Below are 7,633 nucleotides of genomic sequence, written 5' to 3' on the forward strand. Positions count from 1 at the left end.
CCTGTGGATCATTTTGTGTCTAAAGAGGGAATTGGCTATCACCAACACCCTCTCTGCACAGATGTCCACTAGAGCATTACCATTCTCATCCACTTTTACAGGCACACCCCACTCACCAACTACTCCATCCACTTGCACATTCCATGTCAATGCATCCATGCATTCTGTATCTACCCGGTATGTATTCTGTATCTATATATCCATGTATTCCGTGGCTGTATATCTATATATTCAGTATCTATGTATCCATGTACAATCGCCCAAAGAAGTAATAACTCACTTTCTTTAAGTTTGTGACAAAACTCCCTCGGTCTGAGAATGGTCAGTTGTTAGGGAGGTACAAGATGGCAACACTTAGCCTGCCTTGCAAACATAATTTATGGTGGAAAAAAACTAATCTTGTGAAAATATTTGTTAGATTTAGCATTTTATTTTTTTTAGATCAATAACAATAAACAAAATCGACTTGCGCATTTCCACCCGTCGTCACAACTCGTGCCGACGCCAGGCACCATTGCCAGGCGTGTCAGTATCAAGTCATAGATAGGAGTGTATGTATTTCTGCCTTTGTCAAGATCCCTCCCCCTCCCTTCCCTTTTCTTTTCTTTTTTTTCTACAATCCTTTTCGTCTTTAGTTCTCCTCAATGTCACTTGCTTTTGACTCTCACTCTCCCCCTCTTTAGTTCTTTCAGGAGACTGCCCTACATATTTTATTACATGGTGGAATTTCATCGTGCGAATTAAAATGTCCAATTTTCCCCCCGATAATTGCACTGGTTTCACTAACTTTACTGAATACCGGCAGAGTAATTAGCTTCTTGACAGCAACACGGGTGGTTAGGGGTTGTTCTTGGGCACATGCAATATAATTTTTCCATTTTGGTCTTGTGTGATGAGGGGCTCCATTTCTTGGCAAATATTCCATGTTCTGCCTCTCTCTATATCTTCTTATTCAACTCTTAACCTTCCTCTTGATGTTGAACTGCCGGGATATCTGTCTTGCTGGAATACTTGCTTGCGCTGGGAGGCTGTAGTTTCCTGTCGGTGATCGAACTACCTTACAGCGCTCATGGCTTTGTATTCCCTAGCATAGACATTTTAATGTGGATAATAATATATTTTTAGATTTTTTTTTCGTTATTTGATGGCACTCGCGATTTCGACATTACCTTCATCTGTGGGTCTCATTTTATGGGACATTTTCCTTCAGTATTGTTGATTTTGGGTGCATAATAAGTATTGCGAGTTTCTCCATACCCTGGAACCGTTCAGCGATGGGCTGTGCATTGCACATCGCTCTTTTGTATGGCTAGGCCTCAACTGCAATATATTGTGGTTTCCTCTCACATAATCGAGATATACACGGTAAAACATTTATATACTGTATTGCTCTTTGGTGTTGTTTACCTAAATACTGCTCTTCCTGGTGCACAGTAAAAGAAAATATAATTAGGTCGTGACAGTTGCCAGATACCACTTTCTGAGGGGAAGGTACTAGGAATCGGGCCGTTACTTCTTTGGGCGTTTGTATTCTGTACCTCTATATATATAAGAGGGAAGTGGAGGAGCGATAGAGTAAATGTAGATTGGAGCAGATGAGAGACATGGAAGGTGTATGCAAGATATTCACAGAAAAAATCTGTACAGCATGTGTGGTGGTGTGTGGGGTGAAGAGAAGACGAAACGGGTGCAGGGAACAGCATGGTGGACTGAAGAGATGAGAGAGGCTGTGGCACAAAAGAAGAAAGCATATAGTGAGCGGATGAGAACCAGAGGCATGGAAGAGGTTGAGAGACGGAAGAAAGAGTTGTATTTAGAGAGGAAGAGAGAAGTGAAAAGATCAGTAAGAGAAAGAAGAAAGTGGATGAGGAATTTGGAAGGAACTTGAGTGTAAAGTGGAGGGAATGCAAGTAAATGTTCTGGAAAGAGGTAAAGAAAGTTAGACAGGGTGCCAAAGAAGTTAATCAGGAAGTGAAAGACAAAAATGGTATATTACTAGCGAAGAAGGGAGAAAAAGTGAGCAGATGGAGAGAACACTTCAAAGAACTGTTGAACATAGACAATAAAAGTAATGCAAGTATAAGTGGCTGGGGAATGGCTGGGAGAAGGAGGGATGTGAGAAGAGGGGAAGAAATCAATAGGATGGATGTTGTTGAAGCAATGAAGAAAGTTAAAATGGGGAAAGCACCAGGAATGGGAGTCCCCGCAAACACCTGAAAGTTGCCAGTGTTCACTGGATCACTAAATAGTGTGGGGTCACTAGCCGCTCAAAGTTGGTGTACTTTCCTTTAAAAAAATTCCTATTGGGATTATTACTCATGCATACAGCATTATTCCAGTATAATTTTCATCTTAGATATTTTACTGATGCTTTAAACGAGATTTTTGATGAGAAGTTCTCCATAAAGTTTACTAAAAGCCATGAAAGCTTATTGTGTATTTTTGCATTCAGCACATTTTTATCAAGTGTTATGAATCTCAGTTGTTGGGAAAATTTATCATACAGTTTCCAAAGATCGTAATCTTTCATTTGGCAAATCCTGACATGATTCTGTCCATTATACACTTAATAATAGTATGAACTGTATGGCCGAAATCTTATGTGGCCGAGATCAGAGACCCGAATTTTTAAAGGCATGGTATTTCTCTTGCTTTCAGAAAACGTCCCAGTTCTGCTACAATCTATATTTCCACATATATTTTAGCTATGCAGTCGACCACGGCACTATATTTTCCAGATTAATCGGCTGATTTCAAAAGGTGTGGGCATCAGGTGTGGTGTATAGGCCTACACATCAGCGCTGGCCTGGGCCCCTTGTGGCGGGCACAAACTAAGCCAAGCTACCCATGCGGAAGTGCCTTCATATGAACTCAGTGAGTTCATACGATCTTTGATTGTTTAAGTACCATGTTTCCTTCATTTGTTATGTAAGATACAATTTCTTTATGCCCATTTACCATTTTTCCTCACAAATGTACATTCACCACCCAAAAACATGACAGTGATCAATACTCAGGCAACATAATACTTGCATGCAGACTGTCACTAAACTAAGATGGATGCAACCTTCCGTTTCTATTACATTTTGATAAAGAAGCCATTTTTTTTCTCCAGTATTATATGTAGATAGATCAATAAATATCCTATTTTCAGTAAAGTAACACAAAAATTGTATAACGGAGGATAATTCAAACTGACCCCACTTTTGCAATTTACATTAAATTATCCGGTGAGCGGTGGCATCTTTTTCCAGTTTGTGGGGGCTCCCATTGATGGAGTGTGTGGTGAAATGCTGAAGCATAGGGAAGAGATAATACTAGAATGGATGTGGAAGATGTGCAGATTGGCTTAGGAGGAAGGTAGAGTCCCAGACGATTGGAAATCAGGTATAAATATTCCCCTGTACAAACGAAAAGGGGAAAAAATGTGTGTGGTAATCACAGAGGCATATGTCTTCTTAGTGTAATAGGAAAAGTATATGACAGGATACTTATTGACGGAGTTAGGGAAATAATAGAGAAATTAGTTGGAGAAGAACAGGGAGGTTTTAGGAAGGGAAGCAGTTGTGTAGATCAGATATTCATTCTTAGATCTTTAGTGGAAAAGTTTCTAGAGAAGGGAAAGAAGGTGTATGCAGCCTTTATGGATTTGGAGAAAGCACATGGCAGAGCGGATAGACAAGGATTGTGGATAGTATTAAGAACATATGGTGTAGATGGAAAGTTGTTGAAGGCCGTGAAGAGTTTGTATGAGGGTGCTAAGGCTGCAGTGCGTGTGGATAGTGAACTGAGTGAATTTTCCTATTTGAAGGTTGGATTGAAACAAGGATGTGTCATGTCTCCATGGTTGTTCAATCTGTATATGGATGAGGTTATAAAAGAGATACAAGGTAGGGCAGTGGATGTTGGAGTGGCCCTAGTAAGAGAGGGCAGTGTTTGGAAACTCCCTGTACTGTTGTTTGCAGATGATACTGTGATGTTAAGTGAAGATGAAGGGGAGCTGCAAGGCTTGGTGGATGAGTTTGGGAGAGTGTGTAAGAAACGGAATCTAAAAGTGAATGTAGGGAAGAGAAAAGTTATGGTCTTTGAGAAGTGAAGTCAGTGAATGTACAGTGAGGCTGGATGAGGAGGAAATGGAAGATGTGAGTGTATTTAAGTACTTGGGTAGTGTGATGAGTAAGGATGGAAGTTTAGAGGGTGAAGTGCTTGAAAGGGTACAACAGAGAAGAAAGGTTGCTGCTTCCTTGAAAGCAGTCATAAGAAACAGGGAAGTGAGCATGGAAGTGAAAAAGCTACTACATGACAGTATTGTGATACCAACTCTGACGTATGGAAGTGAAGCTTGGACCTTGCTGGAGGGACAGTCAACAGTGAGAGCAGTGGAAATGAGTTATTTGAGAGAAGCCTGTGGAGTAACATGAAAAGACAGACTGACAAATGAGGATGTGAAGGAGCGTTGTGGTATGGATGTGGATGTGACAGAAAGCGTTAGGAGAAACACACTGATGTGGTTGGACATATGGAGAAGATGGCGAGCGAGAGACTGACGTGGAGAGTAAATATGAGTGAGGGGGAGGGGGAGAGAGGGACAGGGAGGCCAAGGATGAGATGGAGGGATGGAGTGGGGAGGTATATGAGAGAGGAGGGTGTGAGCTGGGAGCAGGGCAATGACATGGCGGAGAACAGGGCGACATGGAGGCTATTTGTTTGTGGCCACCCCTTACTGGATTAAGGCGTCTGGCAATAGACAGATAGATAGATCTATGTATCCATGTATTTCCGTGTCTGTATCCATGTATTCCGTATCTGTATATCCATGTATTCCGTATCTGTATATCCATGTATTTCGTATCAATGTATCCATGTATTCCGTATTTATGTATTTCGTATTTTGTATCCATGTATTCCGTTTCTATGTACTCTTTACCCATGTATCTATGTATCCCTTATCTATGTATCACAGATCTATGTATCCATGCATCCTGTGTATTTTTCTGGTTTTATTTATCGAAGTATTTTATGCATCGAATTCAAACTCTCGCAGGACACTGAATCCGTCGTAGTGTGTTTGTGTGTTTGTATTCGTTGTATCCGCCTATGTATCTATATTTGTATCTGTCTGTCTATATTTTTATCTGTCTATCTATCTTTTTGTCTATATATCTTTTCATCTATCAGTATATCTGTATAACTTGGGCGTGAATGGATTTAGAGAAAGCGTGTGATAGAATAATTGATAGGGAGGCTTTGTGGACTGTTTTGAGATTGCGTAAGGAAAGTCCTCTCCTTTTACATGTATTTAAATTCTGGAGCAAAATATCCTATGCAGCCTTTGACATGGCTGTGTCCACGGTAAATATGATCATCCTCTCTTATACACTACCTCTAAAGTCACCATTACGTCAACTATTTTATGGCATCTCTATATGAAAAGGCTGTTTAAAATAATTGTGTATAAAAGGTAAGTAAATTTGATACCTGTGCACATGGGTGGATATAATAACGATATCTCTCATAATCTGTTGCTTGGACTCCATGTCGGTATGGGTTTGAATGGCCGTCCAACAACCCCTCAACACCCTCCAATCACCGCGGAATGATATTTTCCTCCGACAAAAAACAGCTATACCTCATACCAATTAATCTGGCCAGGCAGGTATGGCACCACTGTTCCTGCCGAGATTCTGATTGGCTGGAGGTGTTTGTTCGATTTCGTTGTTGCTGAAACTGATACTCTTTTTATTATCAGAGATGATACTGAGTTTATCGAAAATACAATCGTCAAAAGCAATAAGAAATCCGTCATATACTTAACAACGATGAAATTTTCGTAGGAAGATAGAAATATGAGTCAACAAAATATTATCACAGTCCAAGTCAAGGTCAGCATTCGAACAATTCTTTTAAATCTCCAACACTCGATAATAAAACAGAAAATTAAGGAAACCTGCTTAATCTATGCGTTGGTGTATCACACATTTAAATTTTAAGATCAGTCCTTACTGTGATAATAGAGGAGATATAATGAAATAGTTTTCCTTTAGCCTACTTTGATTTTCGCAATTTTTTCAAACCTCCCTTCCCGCACAACTCATCTTTTCATTAGAATTTTTAATCATTCAGAGTTGTGGCACGATTTAAGGGTGCGGACTGATCTTAAAATTTAAATGTGTGTTTCACCAACGCTTAGATTAAGCAGGTTTCCTTAATTTTCTGTTATATTATCGAGGGTCGGAGATTTAAAGGAATTGTTCGAATGCTGACCTTGACTTGGACTGTTATAATACTTTGTTGACTCATATTTCTATCTTCCTAAGCAAAATTCATTATTGTTAAGTATATAACGGATTTCTTATTGCTTTTGACAATTGTATTTTCGATAAACTCAGTATCATATCTGATAATAAAAAGAGTATCAGTTTCAGCAACAACGAAATCGAACAAACATCTCTAGCCAATCAGAATCTCGGCAGGAACAGTGTTGCCATACATGCCTGGCCAGATTAATTGGTATGAGGTATAGTTACAAATTGGTGGACAAGGCAATAGTCTGTTGTGTTGGAAACTTCTGGTTCTCCACTAATGTTTGGTCTGTCACGTCAGTATATTTCTCTCACGAGCCAGCCCTTGATATCAACACCTATCTAAAGCTTGTTATCTGACGCCGCTATACAAGGTGTAATGCAGCATTATCTACCAAATATTACCTTCTTTATATCATGCCCGGAATGAAAGAAAATAGACAAATAATTTGATCACCATGTCGCATTTCATTCTCTCAACTACATACCCTCCCTCCCCTCCCTCACCCCACCCCAACACCATCACTCGTCCCCCCACCCACCTTCCCTTCTCTCTCTGGCCCCTCCCTCTCAGCCCCTTTTACTCCACTGTGACTTGCCACGCATAAAGGAGCCAGTCTGAGGCACGGGGTACCGAATGATAGGTGATTATTTATGACCACGACTGTACACACACACACACACACACACACACACACACACACACACACACACACACACAAATATACACGTAAAAACACGGGAAGGCACACACGCTCATTAACGAGCGCACACACAGAAATATATACAGTAGAGGTAGAGATATAGATACACAGCCCCACATGGTTCTATATATATATATATATATATATATATATATATATATATATATATATATATATATATATATATATATATAATTTTATTTCCTACTTATTTTTTATCTTATTTTAAACTTATTTTCACATTTTTTTATCTTACATTACTTTAAAAATAACTAAAAACCCTAAAACGAATAATCTTAACAGACAAATCGCTAACCTATACTAAAGCCTAAAGATACAAGTACGTAAACCTGTATTAATGGGAAAAATACCTCGACCAAGAGTACTGCCAATATGTAATGCCTTCCTACATTACACACCTGCACTCATCACCTGCTGACTGTCACTCGAGGCACAAACTAATATAGGGGACATCAGTATATAAATGAGAACCAGAGGAGTCAGGAACTACTCCATATACATCAGCTGTCGACCCTAATTATGATAACTTATACAAGATGATGGAATACATTTACTTAGGTACATAATGTGAAGTATGTTACATAGGTAGACAGACAAAAAGGGAGA

The sequence above is a fragment of the Coenobita brevimanus genome, chromosome 45 (genome assembly GCF_032717465.1).
Source record: "Coenobita brevimanus isolate Jiangsu-jjx chromosome 45, ASM3271746v2, whole genome shotgun sequence".
NCBI classification, from domain to species: Eukaryota; Metazoa; Arthropoda; class Malacostraca; order Decapoda; family Coenobitidae; genus Coenobita; species Coenobita brevimanus.